The 24,298-nt window shown below is 41.7% G+C and overlaps 1 non-coding gene across 1 annotated transcript; it reads left to right on the plus strand.

Moving 5' to 3' along the window:
* The first annotated feature begins 5,796 nt into the window (after positions 1 to 5,796).
* LOC125389172 (U6 spliceosomal RNA) lies at positions 5,797 to 5,903 on the plus strand. Its single transcript, XR_007228409.3, has one exon. It is a non-coding gene; the product is annotated as a U6 spliceosomal RNA (small nuclear RNA).
* The last annotated feature ends 18,395 nt before the right edge of the window (positions 5,904 to 24,298 follow it).

Here is a 24,298-nt window from a genome sequence, read left to right on the forward strand (position 1 = left end):
TGTGTGTGTGTCTGTGTGTGTGTACATACACATACACACATGAGTGCATACATGTGTGAGCACTGGCTGGGCAGGGATATCAAAAGGGTGAGCGATGGGAAACATCATCCTGTCCCTTTGAGTCAATTCATGTGTTAGCCATGAACGAACACTGTCAATGCTCCCAGGATTTGATCCCTGCTCTTTCATATTAGCATAGATACTAATTTTAAGAATTTACTTTGGCAGATGATTGATTCGTAATTTGGTTCAATCACTTGTGGCTGTTATTTTCACACAAAACCAATTAATAACCATTGGAAATGTTCTAATTTAAAGCCAGTGTCTGCCCAAGAAGAATGGATTTCTCCGTGAATTTTCATAACGATTTGATTATGACTAGAATGGGACATATCCTAAACATCTAATTCAGCGATATAATGATGAACTGCCAGGGTGCATGGAGAGGAGAGTACTTTACAAATGGAACACTCTTCCTCAGGACAGGCTTCACGGCATTAGCGGAGCACTGCCACCAACTCTTCCTTGGGGCTGGCTACAAAAACCAAACAAACATAAGGCAGGTTTTCAGATGCTAGAGAGGAAGGAATTTTACAATCCTTAGGGTAGATTCTCCTGAGGCATAAGAGCTAGGATTCTAGATCCTAGTGAAGAAATAAACATGATTTTCTTCCATGAAAAACTAAGTTAATCTGTACGTAGTTCCAAACTGAACTAGTTTGGGTCCTGGAGACTTGGAGTGTTCTAAACTGATAGAATCAGTTTGCAGATTAAAATGACAAGCTTGGACTGTCTAGTCTGTGGTTATGAGGTTCTTATCAATGGGACAAAGGTCTAGATTCCAAGGCCAGTTTTGAAAATGGTTTAGTAATTCTTCCTTTTCCTCCCAGGCAAGGGAAGGCAAAGAAAAAGGTCACGTCTCTACCTTCCAGGAAAGGACTAGCAGACCCCTGAATTCAGCCCCTTACACAAGTTCACAGGCTGCCCTGACCCCAAGACACAAATAACTAAGGATAAGCATGGTCTGCTGGCAAACTCAGGGCAAGAAAATGGTGAATAGGTCCAGGGCATTAGAAAAATGAAAAGGACATCAGGGAACCTCTGAAACTGAGGACAACAGGAACAAATGTAGGCCGTCTTCAGGCCTGGCTTCTCCTGGGTCTTCAGTTCCAGTGAGACACAAAGAGGAATCAGGCCTGTGATTGACCATAGTTCGCAGACAGAAATCAGGCCTGTGATTGACCATAGTTTGCAGACAGGCATCAGGACTGCGATTGACCATAGTATGAAGACAGGAATCAGAGCTGCCATTGACCATAGTATGAAGACAGGAATCAGGGCTACGAATGACCATAGTTTGCAGACAGGAATCAGGCCTGCGACTGACCATAGTCTGCAAACAGTATCATGTCTGTGGTTGACCACAGTCTGCAATGTAGTGCCACTGCAATGCATCTTATTCTCCGATCTGCTCTCCTGACCCTTCCGGAACCTGTTTCTTGCATCAATTAAATGCAAAAACAGAGATCTCTTAAATAAGAGTTGGTGTTTTCCCAGTGAAACTTAACTGGCTCTATGGAATTTCTACCTTGTGACCAACATTGTGAGGGACACAAAGTCAATGGTTTATGAACCTGTCCTGGAGGAATGAGATGAGTACTCAATAATATTTGAGCCAAGATAGAAGACAAGTGTGGTAAGCGAGATGCCCAGGGCCTGGGGTGGGGATGGGAGGAGGTATATCTCAAGTGGAGGGATAGGAATTGCACCAAACAGTCTCACTTCACCCTACAGAACAAACCAACTTTTTCAGACTTTCCAGGGTGATTTCTTTGTTTCAGTTGTTCAGAGTAGGACGCTAATCCCTCCTGATCCGAGGGCTCCATATCCACAAATTCAACCAGCCTTGATCAAACGACAGTTTTTGTGATCGAATTTGAAAGAATACGTATGATAACCAGATAGCATGTACATAATAATTGCATTGTATCAAGTATAGTAAGAGGTGGTTTACAACAAACAGAAGGATGCGTGTGGTTACAGACAGACATGATGCCGATGACATTTTTTTTAAATAAAAAACTGGAGCAGTCTCAGATTTCGGAATTCACAGGGACTCTAGAACCAATAAATACACTGTGGCTATGGAGGGACAACTGTCTTACAAATTGTTCCAGATGGTAAGGATGGCAGGGTCTAGGCGCCATTCCTCCAGCTGAGAGGAACACTCTTAGAAGGCAAATTGCACATTTTGCTTGCCACTTTGGAGAAACCTCCCTCCCCTTCCAACTCCTTTCACATCTCTGCTCCCAAATTCATGACCTTTTCTTTATTGCTGTTGCAAGTATATGTGTGTGTACATGTATATACATGTATTTACAACCTACTGAATCCATCTAGCATTGCTCATATGTGTAATGTTCCAGGGATGACTACTGAGAATTGGTTAACCCCGGAGAAAACTGATTCTCTGCCATCTGTATGGACATATTTTTCTTTGTATGGGCTGCACACTCTGCGCTACCCCGTGTCTACACCCTCAACCCCACGTGTCAAGAAATTGACCCATCAGACAGATATCCTAAACTAAGACTTGTACACAGCAATCCTCCCCAGCAAAGTTTAAACCTCATCGAGGGAGGGAGAAGATGATCAAAGATACCATTCTACAAATCTAAGTAGTTCTTTCTTACCCAACCCATCATTCAGCATGACCAAGGCATGGGGTTTTCTCCTGATCATGAACCAGTGGCAAACACCACCACAACCTCTCCTGGCTCCTAGCAATGGCTGAGAGAAAACTCACTGTTCTCTTTTCTGCCAAACGAGGATCAGGAAGGTGACAATCCACAGAGACAAAGTGGAAGCTTTTAAATGTCCCCTCTGGTCTCATTTCCTACAGAGTGACTTTTAACTGCTGCTTCTTTCTGTCCAATTTTAACCCAAATGTTTCACGTATCCTCTCTCCGACTTCCCTGAATAACTAGCCCTTCCATAAATAACTAGCCCTTCTCTGCCCTTCTGTCCTCCTTATTTTCACCTCTTAGCCCAGATAGAAGATGCTTTCCAGAACATGGTTGGAAAAGGAGGCCAGTGCAATATATGTGAAATTTCCATTTCCTGAAACAGCAAGTTTGGCCCAAAGCAAAATAAATCAGTATACTCTCTTGGCCTGAGCTTCCTTCTAGGGGGTCCTTCTCTTGCTCGATGCTGACACTGCAGTGAGCACACCCTGGAAACTTACTCAGCCTCCATGCCTTTTGAACTTTCCAGCCTCTTATTTGCCTAGTAAAATCTTTATAATTTATTTGACTTCTGGTAAGTCTTTGTGATGCTCTTAACACACGAACTACAATGTGTTATATATATATATAATGGGGATTTGTTAGTTCTTCCTCTCATGTTTTCTAAGGTTGTGGGGGTCAAGCAATTCTAGGTGTCAGAAAACAGAAAAGGAACACTCCTGAGCAAGGTAAACTTTTCCTAGGTTACTGGGAAAGAAATCAACTGACCTTTTCCTTTTTCTCTTTTGCTTCCCAGGCTCCAGAGAAGCCTTCAGTGCTTACCATGAGGTTTCATTAAAATAAGCCCATAACAGAACAGTAGTACAAAAATACAACGTGGTCAGTTTCCCTCGGGCACATAGAAAGGTTGGCTCTCCACCCATCTCACCACCACTACCCTCAAATCATCATAATGCTGTCCTCAACAAGGGCTAAAGGATGCAGAAAATCCAAACTCCAACTCCAACTGACCAGATGGGGAACCAAAAAGGGAAATGGAAATATTTATCAGTCTCCCCAGTCTCCCAAATAATCCTACCCATAGATCAAACCTAACCTGAGTAGAGCCAAGGGAGGGAGAGGCGCCTCAGGGCATAAGAGCCACTACCATCTTAACCAGAGAAACTGAGATCACACCCAAGGGACTGTCACAAGATGATCAGACTTACTGATGTTCCCTCACAAAAGGAGGGGATCAGGGAAGGGCATTAAACCCTCGAGTGAGATTACAGATACTCACACACCCCTGCCCCAACCCAGGTCTCAGCGTTATGGGAGCGCCTATGAGGTACCAGGTTAACTGGGTGGGGCATGAGGCGGGGGTGGGGGGATGGGGGACTGCATATAGGTAGCTTTGATGCTGCAGCTGTTTAGGGTCACTCAGGTTCCTGTAAGTAACCCCTCATCTGCCTTAGTAAAGTCAGTGGTTCACCAGGCTAGACCAGGGTGGAATCATCTTTAGTTTCTATTAATGCTTTCTCTGAGGTAAATACACATTTGTTGATGTCTCCATAGGAAACATTACTATAATAAAAATTTCATCCCAGGTAAAAAGGCCCAAGCCATTCTCAAAAACCAGGCTTTGGGACAGGTTATTTCCAGAACTGCAGGTCACATGCTAACTTCTACTTATCCTCAGCCATCTTTTCAAGGACATGCACAAATTACCACAAGTCCAATTAGCATAATGAGACGGTTGCAAATTAAACACATCCCTAGAACATCGTCTGTAAGAGCCACTTGTAAACGTCTTGTTTCTTACTGTGCACGCTTGGTTTCCATAGAAAATATTTTTGTTTCCTTCAAAAACATTTGTAACCAGTACACACTCAGCTGATCAAGTTGGAAGGATAAAGAAACCAAAACCATAAGCTTCTTATACTTGAGTTTCTCTCCCTCTCTCTCTCTCTCTTTCTCTCTCTCTCTCTCTCTCTCTCTCTCCCTTTCCCTCTCCTTTCCCCCCTCTTTCTCCCCCCCCTCTCTCTTTCGATTATTCCATAATTGGTACTTACTAAGACCTTTCTACCAAAATTGTTCAAGGGTTTTCTGGTTCTTCGTCTCTTAGATTCCTGTGAAACTCAATAACCAATCATTGCTAAATTCCTCCGGAATGGTTTCTATTGTAGCCTGTATAGTTGACGTGATTATCTCCTGGGTAATACTCTCCCCACCTCCACCTTTCATCCGCTCTGTGTAGGTGACTGCTGCTTGACCCAGGTCCTTTTCAGCTGTCTTATCTCCATGGCAGAAGCAACTTCAGTTTTGTTTTTGTTCCTTGAAGTCTGGGTTCTCTCCTAAGGCTGTAGGTATACTTTGCAAGGTTTTGCTGCTGTCTGTTGCCGCCTGAAGCCTTGAACAGCTGATACTTCTTGCTCATCTCCTCAGCAGCTCCAACAACATCTCCTCCACAGCTCCGTCTGCCACTTCTGGTTCCGTTATACGACATTCAGGATTTCTAGCTGTGAAGCATTTCCTGACTTCACTGTAAACAGTACTTGGTGTATTAAATACTAAACATTTAATTTTCCTTGTTTTGCTTTGTTTCTGGGGAAGAAAAGAGTAGGCCCCAAGCTAATCTTTCACGACTGTGCCCAGACAGCCTGCCTATGTGGAGCTATGGGGAAAGCAAGGCAGAGTCCTCTATATACTAAAATTACTTAAAGCGATAACATCTTCTCTTGGAGGGTGAATTGTGCAGGGGAAGAACGGCTCACTCGATGGAGCAGAGAGAGCAGGTAAAGTGTGAAGAGGTGTCGTTGAACTAAGAGAAAAGGGGCTGCTAAGGCACATCCCACCCTCTCCACTTCCGAGGGTCTTCCTGTGGTGCATTGAGATGAAGTCCTCAGCTACCAAACATGTCAGCTGATGCAGCCAGCTGTGGCTCAGAACCTGACAGCCCATCAAGTTCAGCATGCAAGGGCCTGTTCCTGTGAGGGACAGATTCTGTCCCTGCTTCTCTGAGTGACTTACTCCGTTCTTGGCTTATTTCTTCCATTTTACAAAGTAAAAGGCAGTGCTTGCTTCGGCAGCACAGGTACTAAAATTGGAACGATACAGAGAAGATTAGCGTGGCCCCTGCACAAGGATGACACGCAAATTCGTGAAGCGGTCCTTATTTTTGCATGGACTGGCTTTGTGGGAGCCTGGTTTGTTTGGATGCTCACCTTCCTAGACCTGGATGGAGGGAGGAGGACCTTGGACTTCCCACGGGGCAGGGAACCCTGACTGCTCTTAGGACTAGAGAGGGAGGGGGAGTGGAGGGAGTAGGAGGAAAATGGGAGGTGGGGAGGAGGTGGAAATTTTTAATAAATAAATAAATAAAATCAGAAAAAAAAGTAAAAGGCAATAAATATTCTGCTCTCAGTACTCAGGAGTCCCTTTACTTTCATATGCTCTCATGGGGCAAGTGACTCAACACTCTACTTCAGTTTCTGCTGTTTTTCCATATGTATTTGAATTATTCATAATATATATGAATAATATAGATATTTCAAGAGTTTCATACATGATCATGCCGTATTTACATCATTTCACTGTCTCACTCTCCCACCTTGGATTCATGATCCCTTCTATAATTATTGGTATACACACACACACACACACACACTCACTCACACCTACTGACTGCATTTAGTATTGCCCTTATATATATGTGCTTTGTCTAACCAGCTAGAATTGGATAACCTACCAGGCTATTAACCTATCAGCTTCACAGAGTAACTTGAAAGAGGTGGTGGGAAGACCAGAAAGGACAAAGGATCAGCACACCTGCTGTGAGAAGGTGACATCTTTTGTGTTCATAGTCCACCTGTCCTTCCCACTACCTGTTGGGTGTCCCTAGTAAGGTTCTGCAAGCAATCCTGACTGACCACAGTTAAATTCATTAGCACAGTGGAATCTTCCATGATGAACATACTTTTCTCAATTGTTTTATATAGTTCTTGAATAAAATTGAACCATTATTTTTCAAAAATCTGGGTTGCAACAGAACATCACGTTAATCCAAGTCTGCTAGTCCTCATTAAGAGGTTGAAATAATAATATACATATACTTGTACAGCCAATATGCTAGTTGCTCATGACTATAGATGAGTATTTATTTGGTTTTTGATTTTGTTTTTACTGCTACAAATGATGCCGGGATAAGCATCATTATTCACACTCCTCTATGCCATCAACAGAATCGTCAATAGCAGAACAACCAAGAATGCCATGATTCCCTTGGCTTGTCTTTACTTCTCCATCCAAGTCAGTACCATTCCTGTCCAACCTGAAGACAAATGTCCCCACGGTCACCACCACCTGCCACAGCGGTCCTGTGATCCTTGCTGTGGTTCTGACACCCACTCCCTCTCGCCTGGATGATGGTAGGAAGTTGACTCTCCTTTTAAAACACATTGGTTTCGGAGTGCTACATTACATAGCATTGTCCCCAAATATCACCAGTCCTTTAAAAACTGTGCCTTCTCTAAAATGAGGATAAGGTATGCAGCCTTCCTCAAAATTATTTTATTATAGCTTGGTTTTTTGTGTGCATAGCAAGTCTTACAGGTAAGTATAAAAATGATTTGGAAAGTGTTGTTCTATGTGACTCACCATAGCCAGCTTAGTAGACTTTGTTCTCACTTTTTAAGGTAAATTCATGTCACATAGACACAGTCATACATCTCTACTTAGCACTTAAGGACCACAATCCAATACTGCAGTTGAAAACTATTATTCTTAGGTGTCCATGGTAAAATAAATTGAGTAAGCCTTAAATAAAATGTCACAATTTCAGGCAACAATGATGGGGAAGGAAATTGAAAGGAGCATACAGTTATATACAATAAGACATAAGCCATTCAATTTCATACACAATGCAGAATTACAACTCCTAAATAGTAGTAAAATATATTTAGCATGACTGTATCTATGTCAAACCAACCACTTTAAAAGTAAAAGTTACTATTCAAATAGATCATATCATATAACAAATACTTAGGAAAGAAATAAAAAGAAATAAAAAACTTTTAACGAACAGAGAAATAAAATAACAGAGAAAATAATATAGCAGAGAAAGAAATAAAAAACTTTTAATGAACAGAGTCTCTTCCACAGAAAACTCTAGGTGGTTGGCACACACAGCAATGCTTGTTTCTAGGTTCTTTCTTGTTCTTCCCCTAGAATCTTCTAGACTAGGAACTACATTTGCTTAGGTTCTTTTTTATTAGGCAACTGGCTGTACCTGGCTAAGGAAGGGGCTGGTAACACAGCAGAGAGAGGAAATAAGGAGGAGACAGAGCAGAGACCCCTCTCTTATCTGTCTTACTAGCTGTCTTCAGCGGGTGTCCCAGTGACTCAAGCCATTATGTGGAGAGCACGTGCCTGGGAGGCCTAGGTCCTCTGCAGAGCTTTCCTGGACTCTGTGCATGGTCCCCACCCACTGTCTTTGCAACATTAGAGTAGTTACAGACTCCTGCTATTGCTGATCTCCAATTTCCTTGCCTTTCTCCAGTTCTTTCTTTCCCACACCTGAACACTCTCCTCACTAACACCCCCCAATATGAGATGTCAAAGTGGTCCTACCCATAATAGCCACTATAATGGAAAATGGAGTGCATGATATATTTTAGGAGATTAGTGAGGAGTCATGTCATGACCCAATATACCTTATTAATGATATTATCTCAATGTAACTCTGATTCTCAAATGATTAAAATCACATAAATATATGACATATAATAAAGAGCAGGGGGAACAGCTAAGTTGTCATTGATGAAGAATGATGTCTGTTTACATGCTAATATGGACACCATGAGTTCTATAAGTCTAGATAAAGAATGTTATCATGACATTAAAATAGAATGAGTCTACCAGCATGATGATGAAACTAGAGCTATAGAAGCAGTCTATTTGATATAAGGCTCCAACTCCTTGGCTTATTGGATTCAGGGCTAAAATTAAGGTACTATCTCTCTTGCTTTTGCATTCCCTCATCTATGAATTAATTAATGAATTCATTGACATAGTAAATTTTGTGATTGAACCCATGTAGCTTCTTATATGTTTCAGGGACTGCTTGCTATAGAGATTTGCATTGGTATGGATGTTGGTTTATTGATACAAGCTTTAGGTCAGTTTTGTTATAAGTATATTTCTGCTTTTGATTAAGGTACTATAATTGTGCAGTTAATTTAAAAATGTAATGTATAATTAAGAAATATGTTAATAGGTATTATAATAAATATAATAGTTAAGCTTGCAGTCATGTTAGTTAGATTTTCTAGATGTATAGAGATATATTTCAGTTGGATAGGTATTCTTCAAATCTTTCAGAGACCTTCAGAATATAGCATTTAAAATGTTTTAATAACTTAGGATTTTCATGACAGTGAGACACAATTGCTCCTGGCAGCATTGCTCTATTCCCTAGAGAATGTTGAGCACCGAAGACACTCCACTCCAAGTTTGTTTCCTTCTTGGCAAAATTGGTCTTTGGGCAAGGAACTGCCCATCCCTCAACCACTGACAAGGTACGTGGTATCCAGAAATGGAAAAGCAGGACACAAGGAAAAAGACTGTCAAATTTTGCCAAGACAGGGTAATATGGTATTGAAAAATTTCCTGCCTCTGAAAATGGTCTGTCAGTTAATCTAAGCCTTAGTCAAAGTTGGCTGCTTCAATGTTGCAAATGAAATTTTGGATGATTGTCCAGGTAGCCAGTTGTATCTATCATTTGTTGCACATTTTGGAAGTTGCTTGATTGCACTTCCTGCTTACTCAAGTAATATTATTTCCCTTCTCTGGTTTTGATGGAGTTGAAGACTAGATAGTTGTAGGTACTTTCCTCTCATGACTTGGCCAAGTTATTTATTATACAAAATTTAAACTCATTAGGCTAGGATAATTATAGAATATATTTGTTCTTATTGTATATAATTTTGTATTAGGCTTAGAACTCTCTTATTTAAACAAAACAGGGAGGTAGTTTAGGAAATCCTACAGCTAGTATTCTTTAAGTTAGCTGCCCACTGGGGCGTGGCCTCTTATACTATTTATGCCAATGTAGAGCATGCATCTGGCCTCTTTTCCAGCTGTGGGATTCGATTGCTGTTCTTTGTTCCAGCAGAGAATATAGATTTGTGAGTCTACCCCCGGAAAATAACCATCTATTATTCTCAATTCTGAGCTAGTGTGGGATTTCTTTTAAGCGTCCTTCTTCAACTGCTCACTAACTATGGCCAGGTTTGACCACTGTCATCCTTTTTATTATTGTTAGTTCTAGGTTATAGAAGCTGTGAGAGTCAAGAATAGAATCTAAGATACATACAAGGAAGTATTTCTGTGTGAATCAGGGGTCCCCAAAATAGCGCTTTCTCTTTCTCTCTCTCTCTCTCTCTCTCTCTCTCTCTCTCTCTCTCTCTCTCTCAAATAATCTTAGAGGTGAAAATTGTCTTTGTGCAGCATGAAGACATCATTTTATCCCTATAGTCTTATAGAGCTTGTTTTATATTGGGAAGGGAAGGGAGTGGAGTGTGCTTGTTTTTCTTCTAAATCTGGAGTGAGATTGAAACAGTGCAGCAAGACCTTCTGACTCTGATCTTCGTTTGTTTTGCAGCCCTAGGGCTTGAACTCACAGCCTGGAGACTGTAGGACAAATGCTCTACCACTGTGCTACATCCCCAGCCAAGACCCCCTAGGGAAACACAAAGAGGATTTTGTTTGTTGCGGTAGGTGCTATTGCTGCTTCCCCAAATACTTCCAGTTTCACCTCCATATCCCGATTTGGTGGAGCCACATAACAAGACTTGGAAAATGCATTTTGATGGATGATACGGTTCGGTTCATTCGAGGGCCAGAGCTGAACTGCTGCCGCTAGGGCCTTTTTCTCTCTAGGGCCACAGTCAGTCTTGGAAATGGCTGCTGTTTCACTTGTCTGAGTGATCATAATGACTGGAAATGGAACACAAGAAAGACACAAGCTTTGTGTGATAAGTCACTGGCATTTGGAGGCTATTTACCACTATACCGTGACTGAGTCTGTCTGATAAATTTAAGAACTAAAAGAAGTAGCAAGAAATATAAGCACAGATTATCATGCCCAAAACCATAATGCATTCATCACAGCTGTAATTATTTTGGGTACCTAATCATTTTTTCACATTGGCAAGCAATTAAGCCTCTTGTACTAAAAAGACCTGTGGCCAGGTCAGAGAGAAGGGGAGAGATAAACTCAGATGTGGCCTTGCATAGTGTTTCACATTTTGAGACTTAAGGATTTAGGACACTCAACTTACATATGCAAATGTCAGGAAGGCTGCAAACTTCCAAGGTACAAGACTCGCCACGCCCTAGGAACATTTTCTTCTAATGCTTCAAGGAAAGAGAAAAGTAAATTTAAAACTGAGTGGTGGTGGTGAATACCTTTAATCTCAGCACTCCGGAGGCAAAGGCAAGAGAATCTCTGTGAGTTAGAGGCCTGCCAGTTCTACAGAACGAGTTCCAGGACAGCTGGGACAACACAGAGAAAAACCTGTCTCAGTAAAAGAAACAGAAAATAAAAATACAAAAGACTAGCCAGGCAGTGGTGGCGCATGCCTTTAATGCCAGTACTTGGGAGGCAAAGGCAGCCTGATCTACAAGAGCTAATTTCAGGACAGACTCCAAAGCTACAGAGAAACCCTGTCTCAAAAAACTGTGACAGTACCTGATATATTTTATTTACAATGAAGAAAAAGAAAGTATTATTTTTAAACAAACAACAGAATTTAAAATAATTGGGTCCTGTGTGATAGAGGAGTTACTTCTGTGTCCCCAGTATACTTCCTAATAAAAACTGAGGTTTTAAAAGCTCAAGAGCTTACAATAAAAACATAATAATCATTTATAGATATACACCTTAAGATGGAGGCTAAGAATGTCATGATAATATACTTCCAACTATATGGCTGTGGATCCATTTCTTACACTGTCTTTTACCTCGAAAAGTAACTGTCTTCTTGAATCGAATTTCATCATGGCTTCATGTCCCATAATGCATATCTTTATTTCATCTCTACACATTTGCAAAACATATTTAAGTTTTCATTGTTTTAGTTTTATTCAAAGGGTATTACTTGCCATTGAGAAAGCCTTGACATAAAAAAATATAAATCATCAGAATATTCTGTCTGCCCATATGGAATCAAACTAGAGTTAATAACATGAACAAAACCAGAATAAACTTAATTACATGGAAGTTGAACAATATACTTATATAAATTATGATTAAAGGAATTCCCAGTTTGTGCTGGGAATATACCTTGGCAGAGTGCGGCTCCTTGTGCACCAAGACCTGGATTTGAACCACAAAGTTTGAAGACAGAAGGATCAGGAGTTAAAGGTCATTCCCATCTACATAGTGAATTCAAAGTCAACCTGAACTACATGAGATCCTACCTCAAATTACAAAAAAAGGAAAAAAAAGAGAAAGAAAGAGAAAACAGGAGAAAAATTAAAGAAAATAGAACGCATTTAGAACTGAATAATGGTAAAGAGAACATTTAAAATAAATGCTGAAAGTGGGGAGAATGTCCACAAACACAGAAGCTACAGATACCTGAAGAATGTCAACCCAATCAAAACTCCAGCATGGATAGGAGAGGAACTCAAGAGCTCCTACCTCTAATGGCTACTGGCAATTGATAGCTACTGAGGAGGGGTGGATAATTTTGAGGGTGTGGTCACTAATAGGTTGTCCGTGTTCAACTGGATGGTCCTACACTCAAGCACATATAGGTAGCACTTAATGGACCTAGAGGGCTATCAAAAAAAGAAAGAGGACATGAAGTTAGGAGGTAGACTTATGGGGAAGATTTGGGGAGAGTGGAGAGGGAAAATCAAGGTGGATATGATCACTGTTCATTGAACACACATATGACATTTGTAAAAAATAAAAAGTTTAAAAGGAAGTAAATAATAAAAATAAACTAATCTGCTAGAAATTATAAGGTAATTAAAACAACAATCCAAATATTTTCTCACAAAAATGATCAGTTCGACAAAAGAAAAAGATAGAGAATCACAAATGGAAGTGAAAACAGAAACACACAATTTCAATTTCAAATATTTTGGAAACTATGTGAAAGAAAGTGCCAAGATGATGGCCCAATCAGTAAAGCTTTTGCTGAGTATGCATGAAGTCCTGAGTCCAGACCCCTGGCACCCACATAAAAACTGGATGTTGTAACCTGAGCACCTCTGTTGAGTGAGGGATTCTACCTCAAAATACAAAGTAGAGCGGGAGAATGGAAGACATTCTATGTAGACCTCTGGCCTCCATATACACAGGCACATAGACACATGTGCACCCTAGGGCATGCATATATGCACAAACAGTGACACACAAGTACTACACACACACACACAGAAAGAGAGAGAGAGAGAGAGAGAGAGAGAGAGAGAGAGAGAGGTACACAAGTCATGTTTAATTGGAAGCATCTTATGTAACTAACCTTCATGCAAAAGAGATTAATTTATTTAAGTTTCTCAAACATAGAAGCTATTAAAACTAAAAGGAAAATGGTAAAAGTCTTAAAAGTTTTACATCTATTTAAAATAAAAGACTATTTATTTAAAATCCAGACAAAAAGAAAAACTCACACCCAAATGGGTTTGTGGGAAATTCTTCTAACTACAGAAGAAAGCAATAGCAGAATCTCGCACATGGTCCTCAAGCATAAAGAGAAGTGGTAAGATTCTAGAAAAAATACAAGAGAGCATTTCCATGCCCTTCAAGTAGTCACAGACTGCCACGACAGAATCCAAAAAAGTACAACTCATAAAATAAAATTCTGATAACCTAGACTTCATTAGAATTAAGATGTTCCATTTGTCACAAGATACCATCAAAGGAAGGAGAGAGTAAATTCCATAACATACTAAAGGCGTATAAAGTATCTCTCTATGTAAATATATGTCTATAGAGACACGTATATAGATATGCCTGTATAAAAATAGATCTGGAAAGGACCTGAAATCTATAACATATAAAGAATTTGTAAATCAAAACACAAATACTGAAAATCTAATAGAAAAACTAAGCAAAAACTTGAACAAATTCTTCAGAAATGATGCTGCTTAAAAAGTCAATTGGCAAAAAGCATAAATGGTCGCACAGTCAGAGCAAATTTACATATGTCAGATAAGCACACAAAAGGATGCTTAGACGTCAATCACTGGGGATCACAAATTGAAACCATGGACAGTAGCAAGATGCACTGGCAAATGACTAAAATGTAAAAGCAGGAGTATCAAATGCTGATAAGGATGTGGGAAAACTTATAAGCCACTGGGGAGCTGTAAACTAGGGCAACCAACTCTGTAAAGCATTCTGAGGGGTTCATGACAGGCATTTATATCCAAGGAAATAAAAGCTTATGCTCACCCAAAATGTGTACGCAAATGTTCAGCATGACTTTATTCACAATAGCCCCAAATTGAGAGCAACACAGCTGTCCATCAGCGGGTGAACGGCTAACAAAGCTGTGGTGTGCACATACCACTTATCATCACTGAGTAGTGGTATTCTTAGGGAAGCAGAGCCTTCTCAGGAGGTTGTCACTTCCCATGCAAATTAGTAATACAGAAGATCACCATTAACACACCCTCTCATTATGTGGATCAAGACAGTTATGGGGAAAGGCATCTAGACATGACGGACACAAAAGAATGCAGTATTCTGGCAACAAAAGCAAGCACTAGGGACATAAAGTGCTAAGAACCAACACATCTCCTTTATTACACTTTTGGCAGCAGAAGTGACAGTTCCAAGCAAGGACCAGAGCACTAGACTTGAGGACTTGACATCCACAAAATGTAAATGACTTGAAAATTTAGTTCTGTCACTTGTCGTTATGAGTCCTCCCTTCCTGCTCCACTTCATGCAAATCTTTAAGCCACACATGGTCCCTTGGTCTTAGTTAGAATTTGTTTTGCTGTGAAGAGACACAATGACCACAAACAACTCTTATAAAGAAAATTTTAATTGGGGTGGCTCACTTACAGGTCAGAGATTCAGTCATTATCATCACAGTGGGAAGCAAGGCAGTGTGCAGACAGACATGGTACTAGGCAAGGAGTTGAGAGTTTTACATCTTGACTCACAGGCAACAGGAAGTGGTCTGTCTTACTGGGTATGGCTTAAGCATAGATGAGAACTCAAAGCCCACCTCTGGTGTGGGAGGGCCTCCTGTCTATGTGTTGCTTTTATTGGTTAATGACTGAAGAAACTGGCTTTGTCTGATTCGGTAGAACTTAGCTAGGCAGGGAAAACTAAACTGAATGCTGAGAGAAAGGAGGCAGAGTCAGAGAGAAGCCATGTAGCCCCACTGGAGACAGACACCAGAACTTTAGCCTGTAAGCCACAGCCACTTGGCAATATACAGATTACTAGAAATGGGTTAAATTAAGATGTAAGAGTTAGCCAATAAGAAGCTAGAGCTAATGAGCCAAGCAGTGATTTAATTAATACAGTTTCTGTGTGATTATTTCAGGACTGAGAAGTTGGGAACCAACAAGCAGCCTCCTTACAACATACCTCCACAGTGACACACTTCTTCCAACAAGACCACACATACTCCAACAAGACCATGTCTCCTAATAGTGCCACTCCTTATGAGTGCCATTTTCTTTCAAACCACCATAGTGAGTGAAAAACCCCATTCCTTCATAGAATAATGGAGAGATGTTTGGGATAATAAAGAAAGTGACCGTATATCTCTGGAAGATATTGAAGCAAGGCTGTTTTAGATTCATTTCACGGCAGATGAGAATGGTTTCTTTGTTAACTAACATGTCAGAAATGAGTTTGCCCAACTGAAGAAAATCTAAAGAAGGAAATAAACCACTTCGACACAATGTCTCTGCAAAGTCTTACCCAAGCAGCAACTATCAGTTTGTAGGATCTAGAATCGACTTTGATATAAATTCTGAGTATGTCTGCGAGGGATTTTTTCTAGATTAGGTTAATTGTCATGGGAAAACATTTCTAAATGTGGGTGGCACCATTTCCTGGATTGGGGTCCTGAGTTGCATAAAAAGAAGAATGCTGGCTGATAACAAGCATCCTTTGCTCTCTGCAGCCTCACCAAGGACACCCTCGCTGCCCCAAACTCCAGATGCCAAACGTTTCATGCCATATTGGACTGTAAGATAAAAAACCATTTTTTCTCTAAGTTACATTCCTCGAGTATATGGTCATTACAATAAGAAGAGTAACTAATACACAAGCCAGCTGAGATTTGTACTAGAAATTCAACATAAAACCTGAAAGGCCAGGTTCTCAAGGTTAGAAAAAAAGCAAACACCATGCTCCATCATTCACCTAGAACATTAAAAATGAAAGGAAATGACTGAAATGCATCCCTGCTCCCAGGCCAAACTTATTTTCTATATTGTTTTGAGTCCTCTCTAACCCCGGTGACCCTTTAAGAGTTCAGATGTGTCAGGCATGGTGGCACATGCTTTTTAATTCCAGCACTCAGGAGGTAGAAGCAGGAGGCTCTCTCTAAGTTTCTGGCCTACACTGTGTGTTCTAGGCCAGTCAGGGCTACATAGAGAGAGACACTATGTCAAGACAAGACAAAACAAAAATAAGCAAACCAAACCAAACATACAAATAAGAATTCCAGAATTAAGCAGGTGAATTTCAGAATATTATCACTAGACAAGGTTCTAGAAATCACAGTGACTACGGTGAGTGCTGAGCACGCAGCATCTACTGTTCAGACAGAGAAACTTTAGGCAAGAGGAGAAAAGAAGACCATGCATGTAAAACGGCTCCGAGGTATGTAAAAGGCTCCAATACCTTAGCTATACTAATTTAGAGTATATTTGAAAACAGACTGAAGTCATCAGCAGACAGGTTTACAATAGAGCTTCAGGGAAGCCATCAATAAGGTCATGGCTGAAGCAGACTTAAGCAAAGCCAGTCCCCAGCCATCTAGAAGGGACACAGCAAAGCTCGGGCAAAATTGAGCCATTGCATCTTCTTCCTTAATTTATGCCCTACCAGGTCACCTTCTGCTTTGCTCCCAGGTTTCCCGTTATAAGGCTGTTTACACCACTTTTTCCACAAGGGTGGGAGAGCTAGCAAAAATGGAGGGGTTATTAAAATATTAGGTGGGAATATGTGATAATGAAGCCAACCACTGGTGGGCCTCTGAAGGGAAAGCCAGCTGAGGGAGTCTATGACGCCTTGTAGAAAAAAAAAATTATAGAGGAGCGGCCTTAAACTCTAAGCCACTGTTAGGTAAAATATGGTGTCCCTCCCAACCCTATGATCAATCTGGACAATCTGCTTTTGAAGTCATTGACTATGACATCCCATCTCAATCTGGGCAGAGACTTCAAACTACAGTATAAGTTGCAATGCCTGTGATAGAAATTATCCTGCAGGAATCGGTGTTGATGTGAGACAGTAGAATTCAAAGACGCAGTCGATGACTTGAACAAGTCCCGCCCCAAAAGCGACAGAGTTGCCGTGAGGCTCAGCTGACTTTTATGTTGTTGAACATTGAGTTCTACAGTCAGAGGAAGAAATGTGTTACGGTGCTCTTATTCTTCCCGTGAGTATTTACCGAACGAGCATCTGCTGTCTGCCAGACACACCCTGCGCTAGGTGTTAGAACACAAGAATTCCAACCAAGCTCCCGTCCTCTTGGCAGCTAGACTCTGAGAGAAGGAGATGAAATTAGACCAATGATAATTCTCTTGCTTATTAACAGATGGGGCGAGCCTAGTTGGATCACTTGGAAGGAGGAAAGAAAAAAGACGAAGCTGAGGGAGACGCTCCAAAGGTCAGCTGGGGAGGTGAGTCACAAAGGCAGATGGAGCAAAGCGTGTACTACGGAGCAGGATGGGGACCAGGTGGAAGGGCTGGCTCCACTGTCTCGGAGGTATGAAGTATCAGAGCCTTCCCTGGTGCCTCTGTGTCAGAAGGATGGCCGCAGGCCCCACGCCCGAGCTCTGTAATCATTGCGCGAAATATGCTCACGGCACACATAGCACTCGCCAGCGCTGCTTGTCCTCCCTTCAATATTGACAGTGACTACTGCTAAAAATAGCTGTCTCAACAGCAAGCCCAGTGCTTTCATCTCTGCATCCCTCTGCCTTGATATCATTTTATTTTTTTTCCTCCTCTTTTCTTCCTTACCATAAGAAGTTTCCTGGAAAGTAGGTCAGACTCCAGCAAACTCTCAGCGCTGTAGCTTCGAGATGAAAGAGGGGGCACAGGGAGCCTTTCAGCAGCTCTGGGTGCCCATCCAGGCTTCCAAGGGATGACAAAATATTTCCATGAGGATTTATTTAATTTTGTCCCCAGGCTTGTTCATAATTCTGACCATCTGGTACTGGAGGTTTCTCTATTTTTAATATTTCTACTTTGGGTGTTGTGCTTTTTTAACCTATTCTAGGATTAGTCGCCCCCTTCCAGCCACCCCCACGCTCTCCACCAACCCCTGATTTAATTTGCTTGAATGTGTTCTTCTATATGACAAGTTTGCCACAGCCTCTCACTCTGATAACCTCAGAGCTGTAAAGCAGAGGCATCGCAAGTCACATGAAAGGTCACTGCAAAGTCAAATGTCATCCTTGACACCTGGGCCACTGTTCTAGCAAGACCACCCCAAGGGCACATGCTGCGAGCGGGGATAGAACGTCCTGGAAGGAAGCGCCCCTCTCCCAAAGTCTTAACAATCACTCTCATCAGCGCTGGTCAGGTGGTTCTCCCAGAGAGAAGCAGCCTGAGCTATTCACACAGGTCCCTATAAGGCAACTGTCCTAGCAAGACTGCCCAAACGGTCACCTGGAGTAGTACTGTCTTGAAAAAGTCGATTTCCCCAAGAATAACTCTATCAAACGAGGCCACTTTTTTTCTGGCTCATCATTTTATTGGTTCAGGGTTGGACTCCTTAAGAGTCCACAGATAATGACTTTGGAGAGTGATAGAGAAATGTCCCCTGTCTAGGATGTCACAGTCCCTTGTGCTCGCTGCTCCCTGGCTGTCATCTGTTCTTCACACATCTACTCAGTCATTTCCTTATCAGTCCCAATACTCTGTATCTCCGTGGGGTTTCCATAAAAATGTTGGCGTAACAGAGGGGAGTGGCTGGCAACCAAGTGTCGAAAATATCACCGAAAATCATAAAGACAAAGAGTGCAGAGGACTATAAGAATCTTGGAAATGGTGGAGGGCAAGAAAAGCAACGGATATCTGAACAAAACTCCCAGAATGAACATGGCCATTCTCTTTCTCGGCCACCCCCACAGGCTTCGTTTTTCTTTTTCTTTTTTTTTTTTTAGAAGATAAGGTCTCTTTTTTCTTCCCCTTGTTTCCTGCATTTTCTAAACACTTCTGTCTTTCATTTATGAACCTGCTAGCCACCAGAGCAGCAATATACATGGCAGATATTAGTCCCATTTCACCAATAATGGAACTAAAGATCTGAGAAGTGATAAAATGTGCCCGAGATCACACAAGTGGCAAATTTAGCAAGAAGAATCTAGATCTTTCTCCTTTTTTTCTCCCATCTGAGAGGGCACCCTGGTTTGCCATGCTCATTTTTTAAGAGGAATGGTTCAGGGCACTCAATAACAAGAACAGAGAGAATGTAGGGTTTGGAGTGTAAACTCCGACCTCGAAGAGCATGTTGTTTGTGTTCCTTGGCTTCTGTCACTGTGACAAAACCCTGGAGAAAGCATCTTAGGGGAGGAAGGATTTATTTTGGTTCATAGTTTAGGCCCATGGTCACTTGGCTACTTTTTTCTGGACCCACATTTGATACGACAGAACATCATGGCGAAAGGGCGTGACAGAGAAGAGGTCTCTCCTGTGACAGACAGGAAGCTGAGGAGGACAAACGAAAGGACAGCGCCGGGAATAAGATACAACCTTCCAAGGTGAGTTCCAGTGACCCCAGTCCTCTAGCTGGGCTTCGTCTCCCAATAGTACATTGACCATGACTTAATCCATTTATGAATCTACCAGTGAAGTCAGAGAACTCGGGAGTCAACAACCTCTCCAAGGCCCAGCGGCTGGCAGCCAATCCTTCAGCACATGTGTCCTCAGTACACATGTTTACAGTCAAACCATAACATGGCTTTGTTTCAGCCCATGCTTGCATAAGATTTACATTCCTAGGAAACAACTTGAAAACTCCTGTTACGAAACACACAGTGGAACTTGACAAAATGCACCATTCTTTTAACTGTACGACTAAGCTCTTAGGAAAGTAAGAAACATCCTTGGGAGCCAAAAACCAAACATAAAACCGAAAATCCTGAAAGTGTGCAGCCACACTGAGTCAGTGGGGCTCAATTCTTACCACATTATGTCATGTGTCCTTCTATATATACAACACAAGCATTTGAGGGCTCACATATATCACAGGCACGCATATACAAAGTTTATTTTAAATGGCAATAATAGCGCATTTCAAGGGTAAAGTATGGTTAATATCAGCAGAGTGCTTCAAAGGCACATAAAATAACAATAGGACTTATTAAAAGGTATTACCTATATCTGCTATGTGCTATGTTTAATACAAGAATATATATATATATATATATATATATATATATATATATATGAGACAAACCAAGTATATAGGTAGATCTGAAGTGATTCTAAAACCTATAAGGGCAACCTAGAAGATATCAAAGGATCAAAGATTTGCAACTTCATGATAGAAACGTTCGACAACACCCTACCAGTCTACCATCCCCCATGCTGACCTTGTCAAGTACACACTGCCACAGTGTCCAGTAACTGAATTCAGAGGAAGGAAAAGTATCAGCAAAACTACTGTGGGTCCTCCCTTGCCTTCAGTTCAGTTGCAGAAGACGGCAGAAACAATTACACCTTTCAGATCCATCATCCTAATTGCTGATTAAACAGAATCAGGTGACGTCCCTTTCTCCTGGGAACCTGTTATAGTTAACAAAACCAACACAGCTCTAGTCAGCAGGTCCTGTCTAAAAACAAAACAAAACAACTCCAAAGAGCACAGTGGCAGCTCAGTCCAATAAAAGAGATTCTAAACACATCGATCGACGAGGGGCCAGGCTCCAAGCTTCGGTAATTCTCAGGCCAGAGTTCTCCAGTTCTTAGCTTCTGCGGGCAAAGCTGCTGGGATTGGACAGGCTTCTCTCTCACGTGGCTGTGTATTATTCCATCATAGTACTTTCAAAGTCTATTTTAAAGAAATGCAAATAGCCACTATTTTAATCTCCTAGTAAATAGATATTTTCTCCCTCAACAGAAGCAAGCCTAGCATTTTCACAGCTTCAGGTTAGATTAGTTCCAAGATAATAACTGTTCCCTATTCCCCTTCTTCTGTGCTTTTGAGGATAAACCCACGAATTGAAATAACAGAATAAAAGGCCCAGTATCAAGTAAAATTTTTTTTCTTCTTTTGACAGTGGATTTCTTTCCTGGGAAATGAAATACCTTCGCATTGAAATAACAGGCCAAGGTGGTTTCTCTTCATGAATGGAGCGTTGAAAAGTCCACATTCAGAACCTATTCAGCTCTTATTTATCACCATTGTTGCCAGGGACGAGTTATCAGAGTCAGTCCATCTCCTCAGAGCTACTGCATGTAACCAAAAAGCTCAGTTTGGAACCAGGGGACTTGTGTTTAGGTCTCAGCTCTGCCAGTGTCTGGCCATATGACCTCGAGAATGTCACTCTAGGTCTCTGAGGCTTCAGGTGCCCATTGCACAAAGGTAGAATGTGAGGTCTAATGGAGGTCTACGTCCCCTTCAGTGTCCAGGAGTTCTTTATCTCCTGTTCTACAGCATGTCCAGAAATACTCTGGGGCCTAACTTCTTCTTCCAAAGACGAGGTATCAAGCATTGAAGACATATTTATACAGCTCCTAGTCTATCTAGCTAGATGATGTATTTCATGTCGGACAAACAAAGAGATATAAAACAATGTCCTCGCTGTCACAGGCATACAACCCATAATGGCAGATAAACATGTTGAGAAGAAATTTCAACCAAAAGGGGGTAAGCAGGAGTTGTGAATCCTTTTCACAGAACCGCCGTTTGGAATGCTGAAGAACACAATGGACAGGATGGGGTGTGTGCTGGAACTTGAGGCTGAAGCAGATGCTCGTTCTGAGTAGAAAATGTCCCATTTAGGTGATAAAGGAAGGGTACAAACCCCCACAACCTTTAGAAAGCCTCATATTTAAAGTAATAAAGGAATTGTGTGAAATACTAAAAGCAGAGGGATGAAGGAAGGCAGGCCTGCACAAGGAGGAGCACAGGAGAGAGCTTGTGACTCATTAGACTCAACTGCCTTCTCTTATGGATGAAGAGATGGGCCTGGTCAGCCTGCTGGAGGGAAAGTGAACTGGGAGCAGCTGAAGGTGTCTCCTCCTACACACACTGTGTTGAGTTTTAGAAAGGGTTGAGATAATACAAGAATGGGCTGAGGTCCTTAAAAACGGAATGGGACCCTTCTCCCAAATTGCTAAGTATAGATAAATGAAAAGAGTTTCCCAAGTTGATCCCCCAGCACCAAGTAGAAGGTAAAATTAATCAATACAGTTAGCCCCAAAATTCCAGTGAAGGACACTCAGCACAAGGGCAGTCATAGACCTGCTCCACGGCATCACTGACACCCTCTTTCTGGGGAATCATCAATACAGCTTTCTTTCCCTTTTTAAAATAAATACTTCTTTTTCTTTTGAGATTCAAATGCAATTACATCATTTCCCCGTCCCATTGCCATCCTATGTAGTATCCCTCCTGGTTGTCTTTTAAATTCATGACCTTTGCTTTCTTAATTGTTATATATGTATAAGTACACACACACACACACACACACACATTCCTAAGTACATATACACAACCTGATATCAGTCTATATACTATTACTAGTATGTATGATTTCAGGACTGACTCCTTGGTATTGAAAAACCAATGGGTATACTCTTCCCTAGGGAGGACTATTTCTGCCAATCTCAGCATTCCTTACACCTCTAGTTCCTTGAGTAGGGTTGAGGCCTCACACTCATTTCTCTGACCACTTTAGCATGTCTACTGTTGTCCTCGTTCAGTTCGTGTTGGTAAGACTCTATGAGTGTAGCTCCCGACAGTCCTAGGAGACACAACTTAAGGCAAACTCCCTGATTCTCGGGCTCTTCTAATCATTTGGGTCTCTTCCACAATGCTCCCTGAGCCTTAGGTGTGGGACTGTTTTATATACACACATATATACATATCGAGATAGGGTTCCATGACTGCATTTTTATTGGTTGTGCTTTTCTGTAATGATCTTCATCTGCTTCAAACTAAAATGGGTCGTACTGAGTGAGGTATCCCAGACTCAGAAAGGCAAACATCTCCTGCCCTTCCATTTTTAATTTGCTCGCTAGTTTCTTCTGTTTGTTTGACTTGAGACAGGTATATGCCAACCTGACCTTAAACTGGGTACAGCCTGGCCTTAAACTGGGTACGTAGCTAAAGATGACCTTGAACTTCTGCTCTTCCTGCCCCCACCTCCTGAGCCCTAGGATTCCCCTCCTTTGCCTTCTGCAGCGCTGGGAGTCAAGCACAGGGCTCCTCGCCTGCTAGGCGTGCACACTACTAAAGCTACATCTCCAGTGCTATTCCATTCCACACTGGTGAGACCATGGGAGATAAGCCCTGTGATCTCATATCTCCATTTTCCCTGCCAGGCATCAAGGAAGTCCCTCATCCTATTGATAAGTCTGTGGCTCCTTCTGCCACTCAGAGCCTTTGGACAGGAGGCAGATGCACTGTGCGCAGCCCTTTGCCCCACATCTCTACAGCTCTGGGGTTTATTTTGTCCCAGCGCTCGTACTCAGCCTCTCTAAGCATCAGAGAGGAGCACCCGTTGCCTGGGAGGCCCTGAGCTAGACTCTGCCTTCAGATAAAGCTCCCCTCATAATAAACTAGAGCATCCTAGCAGCAGCCACGGTGAGAGAAAGGACAAGAAGAGCAGAACCTGAAACCTTATAATGCTTACCTGTCCCATTGTGACAGGATGAACAAACAAACCAATTTTAAATGCTAATACTTCCCCAGATTATATTATGCAAAATGAGACTGCTAACTGCCAACCACTCACTATCTCCATTCCTCACAACCTTCTGAAGGAGGCACTACTGGTGTCCACGCTTTAGAGAGAAGGCCATTCTACCCCAAACAGAAAACAACCACATTTGATAGCTCACGAATGATGGTGTCAGAATGCAAAGCCATATGAGTCTGTTTCTAGAATACACATCGCTTAGGAAACATGGTAGTTTGACACCACCAAGGGGAGCGAGCAGATTGAAAACCAGAGAATGAAATCCTCTAAAAGACACTGCTGATGCCTAATACGTTAAGATGCTCTGTGACACACTTCCATTCCAGTTTCCTGGCAGAGAACAAGTGTCAGTCTCCCTTAGGGTTTTAAGTGACAGTGTGTGTGTATGTGTGTGCACATGTGTGTGTGTGTGTGCGCGGTGTGTGTGT

Source organism: Myodes glareolus, chromosome 4 (genome assembly GCF_982192425.1).
Source record: "Myodes glareolus chromosome 4, mMyoGla1.1, whole genome shotgun sequence".
NCBI classification, from domain to species: Eukaryota; Metazoa; Chordata; class Mammalia; order Rodentia; family Cricetidae; genus Myodes; species Myodes glareolus.